Genomic DNA, 17,359 nt, shown 5'->3' with positions numbered 1-17,359 from the left:
TCTTTGGGCGTGATATCCGGACTAAACTACCAAACGTGGAGAAGAAAGAAGAAGAGTCAAGGGACATTCAAAAGACAAAAGATATCCATAGACATCATGAGGAGTATGCACACAAAATGAAATTATATGCAGACCAGACACGGATCATAACTTCAAGGTCGGTGACGTAGTGTTTGTGGCTGGCCTAGACACCGGTAAATTGGATGCCAAGTTCAAAGACACTCGCTATGTGTTATTGAGAAACACCTCTTGTAACTCTTTTGAGTTAGTGAATGTGGAAGATGGCTCAAAAATAATGAGAAATGTAAAACATCTTTGACACGCTCCTCCATTGGATCTTGATTTTGAATCTGCAGAAACAGAAAATGCTGAGAATACAGGACTTTCTGACGTGCAGGAAGTGCCGAGTCCTCAGACAGTGGAGAGTACATCCATAGGAGAGCCAGTAACTTTACCCAGAAGTAACGTAACAGCCATTAGTGGCAGGGTTATCAGGAAACCGGCTCATTACAGAGACATTTAAAAATACAGGACTTGCATAGCTCTCCAAATGTTAAATTGCCCTATTTTGTTTGTGTTATCTATGTAGATGTTGCTTAGACTGCTAGAAATGAGGTGATATTTAGAAGTGACTTAAGTAGAAATTGAACTAAAATTTGAGTTGGTACGCATAGAAATTGTTGTAAAAAAAGATGAATGTATTGAATAGAAATGAAAGGGTTTATATACATTTTGTTGTAAAAGTTAATAACCGTTTACTGTGTGTTGATATAAAATTGTTACAATTGTATGGTAAGGAAGGGATGTAGTATAGTGAATAGACATCGCAAGACAACAGAACGAGAGAGTAGAAGGCGGGAACATATGGTGTGAGAGCGTAATTTGTGTAGTTAATAAAATAGTCTAAATCATGTAAGAAAGGCTCTTTATTAAGATACACAACATGCTCAATAAGCTACTGGACACACCCGCCCCTCCTCACACAGACTGTGGAAAAGCCCCCGAGTGGGAGGGCTCTCTCTTCCTCCCAGGACCTCTTGGACACGATGCACAGACAGAGCGCGGGGAGCCGCCGCCTGCAAACACAGCTCCAGGCAGGACTCCGCTCCGCAGGAGCCACAGAGCGGAGGAGATGGGGGCTGCTTAGCCCCTGTGCAGAGACTTGAGCTGTTGTTGCTGCGGACGCTGTCTTTTCTTTTCACGGGGTAGGAGTGAATCTTAAGTTGCCCTTAGAAATGAAGCAGAGCACTTCAACGATTGATCTGTCTCCCAGAATCACCAGGGCGCACGGGTGTGTGTGTGTGTGCGCCCTGGTGATTCTGGGAGACAGATCGAACCTGGGCTAAAAGAGAGGGGGTTTAGCCCTCTTGCATTTGCTAGTTCGAAGTTGTACAACCCATTTGTATCTGCTAGGCGGTGCAGTCTTTGTGCACAAAGAACGCTTTGAAAAGCGTCAAAAGCAAGTCATTCTGAGTTGGTCGTTTGTGTTTCCCGTTCAGACGCGAAATGCTGAAATGAACGAACGGCGCTTTACAGAGGAGTACTGCCTGACTTGATCGGTGATGAACGACAGAGGCCACTCCGACCTCTTCTCGGTTTTCTTCAATGACTTACTAAGGATCTTCTTCACATTCGCCCATGCAGGGGAAGCCAGTTACACCAAAGCAAACGCAGGAAAGTGCAATTCAAGCAGAGACCAGGAGGGACTTGTTTACACCGAGAGTGGTCGGAGAATGGAACAATGCGCCCAGCCCTGTTGCTGGAGCCGATTCTTGATGAGATCTTGGGCTCACTAAGAGGCCCCTGATGGATGCTAATCTTTCTGTTGTTCTTGCAGGTCCTGCTCTGCTTTTGAGCCGACAGAGCTCGTCCTGGTCTGTCTGCACAGCTCAATTGCAAATGATCGGCTCCGCGTACAGAAGGAACGTGCGTTTGGTACAAGAGTACATGAAGGCACCGGAAATACATTGGGAACAAATGACCGGTCGCTCAAGACCTCTGTGAAGTACAGGAGCGTGCAAAACGAGGCTGTTTCCGTCTGGTTTCAAACCAGGGATCTTTCGCCTGGGAAGCGAACGTGAAAACCGCTACACTACGGAAACCTGCAGGGACCGCTGCTGGTGTCTCGCTTGCGTTTCGGGCTGAGAAAGGGAAGCGTCACTTTAGGCAGGGGGCGCTGGAGAGAGGAACAAAGGGCGCGATGAAACAAAATGCCGAAACCCGGGATCTTTAGATCTTCAGTCTAACGCTCTCCCAACTACGGAAACGGTTAGAACACAAGTCCACCGGCAGTGAGTATTCAACCTCATTGCGTTACTGCTCCCAACCAGTTAATATCAATTTAATTCCTAAGGGTTATGTACTTGTTTTGAGTATCTAATGTAGAAGTTGTAAACAAGTTCAATTACGAAACGGTCTAAATGAATGATATACGAAACTTATGTCCTCTTGATATGTGTAACTCTTTGTAACTGAATGAATTTATATCTTTTGTATTCTGATAACCCTTACGATAAGATCTGTTAGGTTTACACGCATATTCTATATATTAATAAATGTATCCTCATGTATTAGTACCTGTGTGCGCGTTGTTTGAGTTATATCGCATGGTTGGATTCTAAGACCATTAAAAAAAACAATTTTGTGATTTACTGCCACAAAAATAATTGTCCCAGTAAATGCCCAAACCCCTACAGAACTGGTGCCTCGTGAGAGCACACTACAACAGTGTGTGATTTCCTGCCCCAGCCTGAGGAACAGACAGTGAGCCTGTCTCTCAATAATAATAAAACAGTGTGTGATTTCCTGTCCCAGCCTGGGGAACAGTGAGCCAGATACTCAATAATAATAATACAGTGTGTGATCTCCTGTCCCAGCCTGGGAAAAAGTGAGTCAGACTCTCAATAATTATAATACAGTGTGATCTACTGTCCCAGCCTGAGGAACACACAGTGAGCCAGTATCTCAATAATAATAATACAGTGCGTGATCTCCTGTACTAGCCTGAGGAACAGTGAGCCAGACTCTCAATAATAATAATACAGTGTGATCTACTGTCCCAGCCTGAGGAACAGTGAGTTTATCTGTCAATAATAATAATACAGTGTGATGTCCTGTCCCAGCCTGAGGAACAGTGAGCTTGTCTCTCAATAATAATAATAATACAGTGTGATCTCCTGTCCCAGCCTGAGGAACCGTGAGCCTGTCTCTCTATAATAATAATACAGTGTGTGATCTCCTGTCCCAGCCTGAGGAACAGACAGTGAGCCTGTCTCTCAAAGATAATAATAATACAGTGTGTGACCTCTTGTCCCAGCCTGAGGAACAGGCAATGAGCCTGTCTTTCAATAATAATAATACAGTTTGTGATTTCCTGTCCCAGCCTGGGGAACAGTGAGCCAGACTCTCAATAATAATAGTACAGTGTGATCTACTGTCCCAGCCTGAGGAACAGACAGTGAGCCTTTATCTCAATAATAATAATACAGTGCGTAATCTCCTGTACTAGCCTGAGGAACAGACAGCGAGCCTGTCTCTCAATAATAATAATACAGTGTGTGACCTCCTGTCACAGCCTGGGGAAAAGTGAGCCAGATACTCAATTATAATAATACAGTGTGTGATCTCCTGTCCCAGCCTGGGATACAGTGAGTCAGACTCTCAATAATTATAATACAGTGTGATCTACTGTCCCAGCCTGAGGAACAGACAGTGAGCATGTCTCTCAACAATAATATGAATAAACTATGTGATCTCCTGTCCCAGCCTGAGGAACAGACAGTGAGCCTGTCTCTCAATAATAATAATACAGTGTGTCATCTCCTGTCCCAGCCTGAGGAACAGTGAGCTTGTCTCTCAATAATAATAATACAGTGTGTGATCTCCTGTCCCAGCCTGAGGAACAGACAGTGAGCCTGTCTCTCAAAGATAATAATAATACAGTGTGTGAACTCCTGTCCCAGCCTGAGGAAGAGACAGTGAGCCTGTCTCTCAATAATAATAATACAGTTTGTGATTTCCTGTCCCAGCCTGGGGAACAGTGAGCCAGACTCTCAATAATAATAATACAGTGTGATCTACGTTCCCAGCCTGAGGAACAGACAGTGAGCCTTTATCTCAATAATAATAATACAGTGCGTGACCTCCTGTCCCAGCTTGGGGAACAGTAAGCCAGACTCTAAGCAATAATAATAGTGTGATCTGCTGTCCCAACCTGAGGAACAGTGAGTTCATCTGTCAATAATAATAATACAGTGTGATCTCCTGTCCCAGCATGAGGAACAGTGAGCTTGTCTCTCAATAATAATAATACAGTATAATCTCCTGTCCCAGCCTGAGGAACACTGAGCCTGTCTCTCAATAATAATACTACAGTGTTGGATCTCCTGTCCCAGCCTGGGAAACAGTGAGCCAGACTCTCAATAATAATAATAATAATAATAATAATAATAATAATAATAATAATACAGTGTGGGATCTCCTGTCCCAGCCTGGGGAACAGTGAGCCAGACTCTCAATAATAATAATACAGTGTGATCTACTGTCCCAGCCTGAGGAACAGACAGTGAGTTTGTCTCTCAATAATAATACAATGTTATCTCCTGTCCCAGCCTGGGGAACAGACAGTGAGACTGTCTCTCAATAATAAGAATACAGTATGTGATGTCCTGTCTCAGCTTGAGGAACAGAGAGTAAGCCTGTCTCTCAATAATAATAATTCAGTGTGGGATCTCCTGTCCCAGCCTGAGGAACAAACAGTGAGCCTGTCTCTCAATAATAATAATACAGTGTGGGATCTCCTGTCCCAGCCTGGCGAACAGTGAGCCAGACTCTCAATAATATTAATAATAATAATACAGTGTGATCTACTGTCCCAGCCTGAGGTACAGACAGTGAACCTGTCTCTCAATAATAATATAGTGTGTGACCACCTGTCCCAGACTGAGAAAAAGACAGTGAGTCTGTCTCTCAATAAGTATAATACAGTGTGTGACCTCCTGTCCCAGACTGAGGAAAAGACAGTGAGTCTGTCTCTAAATAATAATGATACAGTGTGGGATCTCCTGTCCCAGCCTCGGGAACAGTGAGCCAGACTCTCAATAATAATAATACAGTGTGTGATCTCCTATCCCAGCCTGAGGAACAGACAGTGAGCCTCTCTCTCAGTAATAATAATACAGTGTGTGATCTACTGTCCGAGCCCAAACGAAGACACAGTGAGCCTGTCTCTCAATAATAATAATACAGTGTGTGATCTCCTGTTCCAGTCTGGGGAACAGAAAGTGAGCCTGTCTCTCAGTAATAATAATACAGTGTGTGATCTCCTGTCCCAGCCTGAGGAACAGACAGTGAGCCTGTCTCTCAATAATAATAATACAGTGTGATCTCCTGTCCCAGGCTGAGGAACAGTGAGCAGTCCTAATAATTACCGCTTCCTGATTTAGCTCAGCAGCTTTTATTTCGCCTGAAGCACAAGCAATTTGTGAGAACAGGTTGGGTTTGCTGTGCTCAACTGGCTCGGCGTCTTCGTGTCGTAGCGCCGCAACGGTGTGTTTTCCTTCCTTCTCTTTTCAGCCTGGAAGAAACATTTTACTTGTTCCTTTTGTAGCCCACGCATGCCGACGCCTGTGTTGTGTTTTGGATTTTCTCCTTCTTGAATTTGTACTCCTGCTCCCTCTCTCTCCCTCTCTCTACATCTCCCTTTTCCCCTCCCTACCTCTCTCCCTACCTCTACCTCTCCCTCTCTCTACCTCTCCCTCTCTCCCTAACCCCCTCTCTCTCCACCTCTCTCCCTCTCCCTCGCCCTCCACCTCTCTCCCTCTCTCTACCTCTCTACCGCTGTACCTCTCTCTACCTCTCCCTACCCCTCTCTGCTCTCTCTCTCTCTCACTCTGGAGTTTATTTTCCAGACAGAAATCCAGCTCCGTCCCTCCTGTGGAAGATAGGTGATGCAGGATGAGACCCCCTAACCGAGAGCACTGCAGCGGCAGGTTCTGTAGTCTGTTTCAAATCCGCCCGCGATGAGACACCGAGGAGAAATGAAGAGCCCCAGTCACGCTAGAAAATCACCCGGGAAAGAGACTTTCAATGTAGGAAAAAAAAGTTGTTAGTAACAGACATAATACGTTTATTTTGTTTTTTTAATCGCTGCGATGTGTGACTAAGCTCATACGACTAAGAGTTGCCCCCGTTGTCTAGATCTGGTAACCTGCTCGTCGCTGGTGGGCCAGATCGTGTCCCCCGTCACTATACTGGTGCATTAGGACCCACACAGACCACAGGGTGAGCACCCCCTGCTGGCCCCACAGAGAGGGAGAGGTAGAGCACCACAACCCAGACTCAACCACATCACAGCACAGATCAAACAGCAATATCTCACACACTGGGACACACACAAACACAACATAAACTGGAATGCTACAGAACCTTAAACAGACAATACACACTAGCTGAATATTTGACCAAAATAAAAAATAACAAACAGAAACAGACCCTGACGAAGTACAGGCTCAGTGACCACAACCTGGCCATAGAAACTGGGCGACACAGGCAGACCTGGCTGCCCAGAGAGCACAGGCTGTGCTCCCACTGCCAGCGGGAAGAAATAGAGACAGAGGTGCACTTCCTACTGCACTGTGACAGATACTCTGGGATTAGAGAAACATTCTTCCCGAAATTCAGAAATCTAATCCCAGAGTTCCCACACCTGCCAAAACCACAACAGGTCCCAATCCTACTGGGAGAGGGAGGAGGGAACTCAGTTGATCTGGCAGCCCAGTGTGTGATCTCCTGTCACAGCCTGAGGAACAGTGAGTCTGTCTCCCAATAATGCTCCAGCCGCCTACAGTATATGTCAATATTTTATAATATGTCTTTGTTGTAAATGTCTGTAACATGTCTGTAGATTTTATTTTACTTCTATTTCTTGTTTTGTTCCTTGTTAATTTTATTATTTTTATTTGCTTTGGCAACACTGATTGTACCCATCGGTCATGCTAATAAAGCACCTTGAATTGAAATAGAGGTAGGGAGAGAGGTAGGGAGGGGAAAAGGGAGAGGTAGGGAGAAAGGTAGAGAGAGGGAGAGGTAGAGGTAGGGAGAGAGAGGAGGAGTACAAATTCAAGCAGAAGCCTGACTGGAGCACTGTCGTATGGCCCTGACATCAATCCCTCAACTCTCTGCATAAAGCAGTGTCTTATGGCCATGAAATCCCACCCCCACCACTCTCAGTGGAAAGCACTGTCGTAACCCACCTCCTCCGCTCTCTGCGAAAAGCAGTATCTTCAGGCCCTGACATCCCACCCCCGCCACTCTCTGCGTAAAGAAGAATCGTCAGGCCCTGACATCCCACCCCCGCCACTCTCTACGTAAAGAAGTGTCGTATGGCACTGACACCCACCCCTTCACTCTCTGTGTTAAGCTGTGTTGTCAGGCCCTGACATCCCACCCCCGCCACTTTCTGTGTAAAGCAGTGTCATATGGCCCTGACATCCCAATCCCGCCACTCTCTGTGTAAAGCAGTGTCATATGGCCCTGACATCCCACCCCCACCACTCTCTGTGTAAAACACTGTCATAAGGACCTGACATCACACCCCCACCACTCTCTGCGGAAAGCACAGTCATATAGCCCTGACACCCACCCCTCCACTCTTTGAATAAAGCAGTGTCGTCTAGCCCTGACATCCCACCCCCGCCACTCTCTACGTAAAGAAGTGTCGTATGGCCCTGACATCCCACCCCCACCACTAACTGGGTAAAGTAGTATCGTCAGGCCCTGACATCACACTCCCGCCACTGTCTCCGTAAAGAAGTGTCGTATGGCCCTGACACCCACCCCTCCACTCTCTGCGTTAAGCTGTGTTGTCAGGCCCTGACATCCCACACCCGCAACTCTCTGTGTAAAGCAGTGTCATATGGCCCTGACACCAATCCCTCCACTCTCTGTAAAAACCAGTGTCTTATGGCCCTGAAACCCTCCCCTCCACTCTCTACATAAAGCAGTGTCTTCAAGCCCTAACATCCCTTCCCCGCCACTCTCTGTGTAAAGCACTGTCGTATGGCCCTGACATCACACCCCCACCACTCTCTGCGTAAAGCACTGTCATATACCCCTGACACCCACCCCTCCACTCTCTGCTTAAAGCAGTGTCGTTAAGCCCTGACATCCCACCCCCGCCACTCTCTACGTAAAGAAGTGTCGTATGGCCCTGACACCCACCCCTCCACACTCTGCGTTAAGCTCTGTTGTCAGGCCCTGACATCCCACCCCCGCCACTCTCTGTGTAAAGCACTGTTGTATGGCCCTGACATCACACCCCCACCACTCTCTGTGTAAAGAAATGTCGTATGGCCCTGACATCACACCCCCACCACTCTCTGCGGAAAGCAGTGTTGTCTAGCCCTGACATCCCACCCCTGCCACTCTCTACGTAAAGAAGTGCCGTATGGCCCTGACATCACACCCCCACCACTCTCTACGTAAAGAAGTGTCGTATGGCCCTGACATCCCACCTCATCCGCTCTCTGCATAAAGCAGTGTCGTACAACCCTGACATCCCTCCCCCGCCACTCTCTGTGTAAAGCGCTGTCGTATGGCCCTGACATCACACCCCCACCACTCTCTGCGTAAAGCACTGTCGTATAACCCTGAGACCCACCCCTCCACACTCTGCATAAAGCAGTGTCGTCAAGCCCTGACATCCCACCCCCACCACTCTCTGTGTAAAGCACTGTCGTATGGCCCTGACATCACACCCCCACCACTCTCTGCGTAAAGCACTGTCGTATAACCCTGAGACCCACCCCTCCACACTCTGCATAAAGCAGTGTTGTCAAGCCCTGACACCCCCGCCACTCTCTGCGTTAAGCTGTGTTGTCAGGCCCTGACATCCCACCCTTGCCACTCACTGTGTAAAGCAGTGTCGTATAGCCCTGAGACCCACCCCTCCACTCTCAGCATAATGCAGTCTCGTCAGGCCCTGACATCCCACCCTTATCACTCTCTGCGTAAAGCAGTATCGTCAGGCTGACATCCCACCCCTGCCACTCTCTGCGTAAAGAAGTTTCGTATGGCCCTGACACCCACCCCTCCACTCTCAGCGTTAAGCAGTGTTGTCAGGCCCTGACATCCCTTCCCCTCCACTCTCTGCGTAAAGCACTGTCGTCAGCCTCTGACATCCCACCCCCACCACTCTCTGCATAAAGTGGTGTCTTACTGCCCTGAAATCCCACCCTCTCCACTCTCTGCATAAAACGGTGTCTTACTGGCCTGACATCCACACCCCTCCATTCTCTGCATAATGCAGTGTCGTCAGACCCTGACATCCCACCCTTGCCACTCTCTGGGTAAAGAATTGTCGTATGGCCCTGACACCCACCCCTCCACTCTCTGCATAAAGCAGTGTCGTCAGGCCCTGACATCCCACCCCCTGTACTCTCTGCGTAACGCGGTATCGTCAGGCCTTGACATCCCACCCCCGCCACTCTCTGCATAAAGCAGTGTCTTACGGCCCTGACATCCCACCCCCTCCACTCTCTGCATAAAGCGGTGTCTTACTGCCCTGACATCCAACCCCTGCCACTCTCAGCGTAAAGCAGTATCGTCAGGCCCTTACATCCCACCCCTGCCACTCTCTGCGTAAAGAAGTGTGGTATGGCCCTGACACCCACCCCTCAACTCTCTGCATAAAGCAGTGTCGTCAAGCCCTGACATCCCACCCCCGCCACTCTCTACGTAAAGAAGTGTCGTATGGCCCTGACACCCACCCTCCACTCTCTGCGTTAAGCTGTGTTGTCAGGCCCTGACATCCCACCCTCGCCACTCACTGTGTAAAGCAGTGTCGTATAGCCCTGAGACCCACCCCTCCACTCTCAGCATAATGCAGTCTCGTCAGGCCCTGACACCCCCCCCTTATCACTCTCTGCGTAAGGCAGTATCGTCAGGCCCTAACATCCCACCCCTGCCACTCTCTGCGTAAAGAAGTGTCGTATGGCCCTGACATCCCACCCCCTCCACTCTCTGCATAAAGCAGTGTCTTACGGCCCTGACATCCCACCCCCTCCACTCTCTGCATAAAGCGGTGTCTTACTGCCCTGACATCCAACCCCTGCCACTCTCAGCGTAAAGCAGTATCGTCAGGCCCTAACATCCCACCCCTGCTAATTTCTGCGTACAGCAGTATCGTCAGGCCCTGACATCCCACCCCCCGCCACTCTTTGCGTAAAGCAGTATCATCAGGCCCTGACATCCTACCCCCACCACTCTCTGCGTAAAGAAGTGTTGTATGGCGCCGACATCCCACCTCCTCTGCTCTCTGCGTAAACAGTGTCGTATGGCCCTGACATCCAACCCCGCCACTCTCTGCGTAAAGCAGTATCGTCAGGCCCTGAAATCCGACCCCCGCCACTCTCTACGTAATGCAGTACATTCAGGCCATGACATCCCAGCCCCGCCACTCTATGTGTAAAGCAGTCGTATGGCCCTGACATCCCGCCTCCTACGCTCTCTGCGTAAAGCACTGTCAACAGCCTCTGACATCCCACCCTCACCACTCTCTGCGAAAAGCAGTATCTTCTGGCCCTGACATCCCACCCCTGCCACTCTCTGCATAATGCAGTCTCGTCAGGCCCTGACATCCCACCACCCGCCACTCTTTGCGTAAAGCAGTATCATCAGGCCCTGACATCCTACCCCTACCACTCTCTGTGTAAAGAAGTATCGTATGGCGCCGACATCCCACCCCGCCACTCTCTGCTTAAAGCAGTATCGTCAGGCCCTGACATCCCACCCCTGCCACTCTCTGCGTAAAGAAGTGTCGTATGGCCCTGACATCCACCCCTCCACTCTCTGCATAAAGCAGTGTCATCAAGCCCTGACATCCCACCCCTCCACTCTCTGCGTAAAGAAGTGTCGTATGGCCCTGACACCCACCCTCCACTCTCTGCATTAAGCAGTGTCAATAGGCCCTGACATCCAATCCCCGCCACTCTCTACGTAAAGAAGTGTCGTACGACCCTGACATCCCACCCTCGCCACTCACTGTGTAAAGCAGTGTCGTATGGCCATGACACCCACCCTGCTACTCTCTACGTTAAGAAGTGTCGTATGGCGCTGACACCCACCCTCCACTCTCTGCGTAAAGCAGTATCGTCAGGCCCTGACATCCCACCCCTGCCACTCCCTGCGTAAAGAAGTGTCATATGGCCCTGACACCCACCCTCCAGCTCTCCGCCGCCCCAGGCTTCCGCTCGATAAGCTACTGGACACACCTGCCCCTCCTCACACAGACCGTGGAAAAGCCCCCGAGTGGGAGGGCTCTCTCTTCCTCCCAGGACCTCTTGGACACGATGCACAGACAGAGCGCGGGGAGCCGCCGCCTGCAAACACAGCTCCAGGCAGGACTCCGCTCCGCAGGAGCCACAGAGCGGAGGAGATGGGGGCTGCTTAGCCCCTGTGCAGAGACTTGAGCTGTTGTTGCTGCGGACGCTGTCTTTTCTTTTCACGGGGTAGGAGTGAATGTTAAGTTGCCCTTAGAAATGAAGCAGAGCACTTCAACGGCACGGGTGTGTGTGTGTGTGCTCCCTGGTGATTCAAAGTTGTACAACCCATTTGTATCTGCTAGGCGGCGCAGTCGTCGTGCACAAAGAATGCTTTGAAAAGCGTCAAAGGCAAGTCATTCCGAGTTGGTCGTTTGAGTTTTCCGTTCAGACGCGAAATGCTGAAATGATCTCTCGGCTCCTCGGTTGTCATTTCTGCTCCGTAAAGGGATCACAGTACGCGTCGGCTTCCAGCACGGTGGGTCGGGACACGATGCCGGGGGTCGGCGCGTGCGATGTCTTCCTCGTTAGTATAGTGGCAAGTATCCCCGCCTGTCACGCGGGAGACCGGGGTTCGATTCCCCGACGGGGAGTAGCTTTTCTTTCACCTCCTTAGAGAAAGGACTGCCTTTCACTTCTCTGTTTTCTTTCACAGCGTCGTGCACCTTTTCATTGCTCTCGCTGTCTGACCGGGGTAAAGTTAGCTTGAAGTTCGAAAACGATTTTGCCACGCCTGTAGCGTTTACACGAAACCTCTTAGAATCGCGAGAATACTTGCTTTGTGCATAAAATACATTGTGAATGCTTTCTCAGCCTTTACTTTTTCGTTTATATTACATTTTTTGGACCAAGCACGAATATTCTTTTGTCCATATCTTCGCAACGGAAGCACAGAACGCCTTCAAACCAAATGCATTTTAAAGACCACGACGTGGTCTTTCCACAGCCTCTACATCAAAGTATCAGTGAGCTAATTATCTTTTTTTAAACCTCCGGTTTTTCATCGATGCGTAATTACGCACTAACTGGAACCCGGGGGACCGCTGTATACACAAGTTCACAACGCGAGAAATACTGTTCAATACGGCTTCATGCGAAAAACCCATATATGACCATAGGAAGCATAACAGCGCAGTCTCCAATTACTCAGACTGTAAGCACGGGAATAAAGCTTTGTCTGAATTCTGAAACCCTTCCTTTACGTCCTGTTTTCATTCAGGTAAGAGTCAACTATATGCACAATACTATTGACAGCAGGAAGATTAAAATATTCTTTACTCAGCAGCTTATTAAAAACAGCTCCCATGATGTTCAAACCGATTTTTTACATAGAACACTGACACAGCTTTGCGTTCTGAATCTCTTTTTCTCGTGCTTTTATTTAATGTGGCACAATGCACTGGGATAGGGGTATTCTGTTCACAAACCAATAGCATTTAAACCACAGCACCCACAATGCTGCAAGTAAGTGTTTTACACACTAAGCAGAGAGCGATGTCTTCCTCGTTAGTATAGTGGCAAGTATCCCCACCTGTCACGCGGGAGACCAGGGTACATCAGGACGCGCATTGAAGTGAAAGCAGGATCCGCTGCGACATCCACTGTGCAGATCCCGCCACACTCAGAGGTGAGTGGGTCTGTTCGATCACAGCGCTAGGCGAATCCCCAAACAGTGTGGGTGGCAACAAACGAAACGGGCCTGTTTCCGCCCGGTTTCGATCCGGGGAAATCGGGCCCAGTAGTGGCGGGATCTGTACAGTGCATGTCGCAGCGCTTCAATGTGCTTCCTGATGTCCTACCCCGAGTGCAGAAAAGACAGCATCCACAGCAACAACAGCTCAGGTCTCTGCACAGGAGCTAAGCTGCCCCCATCTCCTCTGCTCTGCGGCTCCTGCGGAGCGGAGTCCTGCCTGGAGCCGTGTTTGCAGGCGGCGGCTCCCCGCGCCCTGTCTGTGCGTCGTGTCCAAGAGCTCCTGGGAAGAAGAGAGAGCCCTCCCACTCGGGGGCTTTTCCACGGTCTGTGTGAGGAGGGGCGGGTGTGTCCAGTAGCTTATCGAGCGGAAGCCTGGGGCGGCGGAGAGCTGTGATCGTGCAGACCTTGAGGTGTCACCTCTTTGTCTGCTTTCCCGCCCCCCTCCGCCCAAGCTCTGCTCCAAAGTAGCCCGGCAACCCCTCACACCTGCACGTGTCACAACCTAAGGTGCGGTCATGAGACACCCATGGGGTGTCGTTCTGTTCTTGCTAATTGTTTCCTGCCCGTCGCAGGCAGGAGTCCATGCGAGGAAGATGCGCTGGACAGAGCTCAGAGGGCGCAGCTGGGTGGCTTTCCTTCTGAGTGACGTTCTTGCAACACTCTCCCGCTACTCTTGGTGCGCTCATGCCACAACACAGGAAGGCTGGAGCAGGTGGCTGTGGGCTTTGCGCACCGCCGAAATAGCTCAGTTGGGAGAGCGTTAGACTGAAGATCTAAAGGTCCCTGGTTCGATCCCGGGTTTCGGCATTTTGTTTCATCGCGCCCTTTGTTCCTCTCTCCAGCGCCCCCTTCCTAAAGTGACGCGTCCCTTTCTCAGCCCGAAACGCAAGCGAGACACCAGCAGCGGTCCCTGCAGGTTTCCGTAGTGTAGCGGTTTTCACGTTCGCTTCCCAGGCGAAAGATCCCTGGTTTGAAACCAGACGGAAACAGCCTCGTTTTGCACGCTCCTGTACTTCACAGAGGTCTTGAGCGACCGGTCATTTGTTCCCAATGTATTTCCGGTGCCTTCGTGCACTCTTGTACCAAACGCACGTTCCTTCTGTACGCGGAGCCGATCATTTGCAATTGGGCTGTGCCGACAGACCAGGACGAGCTCTGTCGGCTCAAAAGCAGCGCAGGACCTGCAAGAACAACAGAAAGATTAGCATCCAGCGGGGGCCTCTTAGTGAGCCCAAGAGCTCATCAAGAATCGGCTCCAGCAACAGGGCTGGGCGCATTGTTCCATTCTCCGCCCACTCTCGGTGTAAACAAGTCCCTCCTGGTCTCTGCTTGAAATGCACTTTCCTGCGTTTGCTTTGGTGTAACTGGCTTCCCCTGCGTGGGCGAATGTGAAGAAGATCCTTAGTAAGTCATTGAAGAAAACCGAGAAGAGGTCGGAGTGGCCTCTGTCGTTCATCAACGATCCAGTCAGGCAGTACTCCTCTGTAAAGCGCCGTTCGTTCACATCGATTGGCTTTTTTTTTGCCTTCATTCGTGCGAGTAGTAAAAGCAGACGCCCCTATTCTGCCGTGACCCGGATTCGAACCGGGGTTGTTGCGGCCACAACGCAAAGTACTGACCACTATACGATCACAGCGAGTTACCGAGACACACGCGGCAGGGCGGAAAGGGCTGTGCTCTCTTCGTGTGACATAATTCGGAAAAATCCTGACGTTGCATTTCAACTGAGCCCCAGTATACATCGACCCTTCGACACTCTGAGTGACAACTCTCTTGCGTGTTTTCTCATATTTATGTAGTTTGCTTGCATGATGCCGGTGAAGTGGAAATCTAATAAGTAAATTGATTCTTAAAAATGTAGAGAGCTTTGAAAAAATATATTGGTGCTTTTAGATAATATATTTCAAGGATGTAACTGCTGTGCTACAGTGCGTGCAGAATTTTAGAAAACAGTTCGTCAACAAAGTACACTGTTTAGGTTAGTTTAGAAGACAATGTACCAAAACAATATATGCTGTCTGGGTCATTCGAATTAGCTGAAAGTAACTGATAAGCTTTGAATAACAAATCTAGTTTTTCTTCTCTCGCTCTATGATGTAATCTGTTTTCTCTTAGAGAAAGGGGAAGTTTTAGAAGGGACCAAGTGCTGAACTTTTTTACAGCGCAACGTCTTATAAAAACCCTGTACTGCTTGTAACAAATTGAGTCTCTGGTTGCACTTTGCAGGGCTCCCAAAATTGCAATATTGAAATAAAGACCTTACTCAGGTGAGAACTCTCTCTTGTGGCTTCCTTGATAGTTATATTTCCATGACAATTTGGGGGCTCGTCCGGGATCACAAACCTGAGCGCGAACGGCTGCTGAAACTCCATCCGGACCCGGACAATTTTAGCAAATTGGACGAACCTCGGAGGATAAACTGTTTATCCTTCCAGAGACGCGTCTGGAGAATTGGCAGCTGTCTGACGTCAGTAAGTGATCCTTTAAAATTAATAGTTATATTTCCATGACAAGAGAAAAACCAACAACACCCCTACCACCTCCACCAATCCTAACCTTGTTTTTACTATACCCTCTGACCTTTCCCTTTCACCCCTTTGCATCCTCAGCTAACATATTTTAAAATTACAATAGACTGTATAGTATTTATGTTTAAAATTAAGGTAAATATGTCAAAATATCAAAATCCAACTGCACGGTGCTATTGTAAGAATGCTTGTCAAGTTCTCAAACAAACCTGCATTGTATTTTTAAAATATTTCAGCAGAGGATTCAACTGGAGTATAAATGAAGATTCGACGATAATTTTTTTTTGAGTGAATATGGTTTTCTGGGGAGTTGCAATGTTGGGCATTATTGGACATTTCCCGGTGACCCTGACACGTGTTAAACACTCGCATTTCCTGCAAATATTAAAATGGTTAAGGTTTCGCTGAGAAATCCAATCGACTGAAGACAATGTTTATATCGCAAAAGAACCCCGTCCCTGGGTGGACTCGAACCACCAACCTTTCGGTTAACAGCCGAACGCGCTAACCGATTGCGCCACAGAGACTGACTGGTAAGGTCATTTCTCGAATCACAAGTTTTCGGTTAAAAAAAAATCTCTTCCCGTTTATTTTGCCTCCTGTAATATTTCTTCTGCACTGATAACCAAGAATTGAATTTCATTTTTCGCAAGCTGTGTGAATTTCATCAAAAACAAGTTTTCCAGAAAGGAAATGAACACATGCATTTAACGAAATCAAGCCCTTTGTGATTGCCCGAAATGATACGTTCTGTACTACAAGATAGGAAGAAAGACACGGCTGGGATTTGAATCTCGGTTCTTTTGTTTAATAGAGAAGCGCTTTAACCAACTAGGCTACGGTGACAGGACAGTCTTCACCTTTTACAGCCGCTTGGACACACCGCTCTGAGACATCTGCGTTCAGTAAGCGCTGAACCTGCGCTCAGAGCAAATTGCCTCTTTTACATAGCAGCCCCGACACTGAGAAACGAAGAGAACTGGCTTTTATCTGCCATTTTCATGTCCAATGCGTTTGACATCTCCCAAGGGCGACAGAGTTCTTTTGCGACACTATTTCTTCTTCTTTTTTATTTCTGTACGCTTTGATAAAAAAGGAGAAATCGTGCAACGGAAAAATGTCTTTTTTTCATAGAGAAAACGTGCACCAGGAAATGTTGTGTTGAGAAGAAATGATTTAACATGATACGTGACCTAATTTATCGGAGCAATTGCTCGACCAGCAAGATCTGGAGAGGTTGGAGAGTCTGGTGGATGTGATAATTATACGGTGTTGTGGAAGAAAACAGTCTTTCTTTGAATTCTCAGTCAATCGGAATTTCAGTGCGAAACATAAACCCCTTGTCTGTATTTAAAGAGATTATATTTTAAAACTCATAAAAAATCAGAAAACACATGTTTCTCACTTTGAAATTTTAGACGGAGCGGTGCATTACTAGTAGCGGCGCTGAGCACACTATGGGGGAATTCAGGTCATGTGAAATGCCAGCGGTTTAATAAACAACGCGTCTGATTTCGGATCATAAGATTCTAGGTTCGACTTCTACCTGGCTCGTGTAAATTTTATTCAAGCTCCTCAGTAATAGATGTATATTATGTAATGAACCGCACCTGAAAGCAAACGTTGGGTCTGTTTCCTTTGTTTTCCAGCATGAAATAGCAAATCGTTACAAAAAGCACCTGCTAATGTCCAATAGCGGGTTTTGTTTTCAAATTACATTTTCAGGCTTCAGACACTTTTTAATAAAACAAAAGTGTCCGGAAACTCATTAACTTTCAGGTTTGCTTGAACCTGTATTAAAAAAAGTTATCTGAAACTTC

The 17,359-nt window shown here is 48.2% G+C and overlaps 4 non-coding genes across 4 annotated transcripts; 2 read left to right on the top strand and 2 right to left on the bottom strand.

Annotated features, from left to right (window-relative positions):
• The first annotated feature begins 11,839 nt into the window (after positions 1–11,839).
• Positions 11,840–11,911, top strand: trnad-guc (transfer RNA aspartic acid (anticodon GUC)). The gene has a single exon. It is a non-coding gene; the product is annotated as a tRNA-Asp (tRNA).
• A 1,834-nt stretch (positions 11,912–13,745) lies between these two features.
• trnaf-gaa (transfer RNA phenylalanine (anticodon GAA)) lies at positions 13,746–13,818 on the top strand. Its single transcript has one exon. It is a non-coding gene; the product is annotated as a tRNA-Phe (tRNA).
• A 757-nt stretch (positions 13,819–14,575) lies between these two features.
• Positions 14,576–14,647, bottom strand: trnah-gug (transfer RNA histidin (anticodon GUG)). Its single transcript has one exon. It is a non-coding gene; the product is annotated as a tRNA-His (tRNA).
• Positions 14,648–15,992: 1,345 nt separating this feature from the next.
• On the bottom strand, positions 15,993–16,066 carry trnan-guu (transfer RNA asparagine (anticodon GUU)). Its single transcript has one exon. It is a non-coding gene; the product is annotated as a tRNA-Asn (tRNA).
• Positions 16,067–17,359: the final 1,293 nt, after the last annotated feature.

This window comes from Lepisosteus platostomus, chromosome 5, assembly GCF_059453375.1.
Source record: "Lepisosteus platostomus isolate fLepPlt1 chromosome 5, fLepPlt1.hap1, whole genome shotgun sequence".
Taxonomy (NCBI): Eukaryota; Metazoa; Chordata; class Actinopteri; order Semionotiformes; family Lepisosteidae; genus Lepisosteus; species Lepisosteus platostomus.
This window is presented reverse-complemented; position numbering and strand designations above follow the sequence as displayed.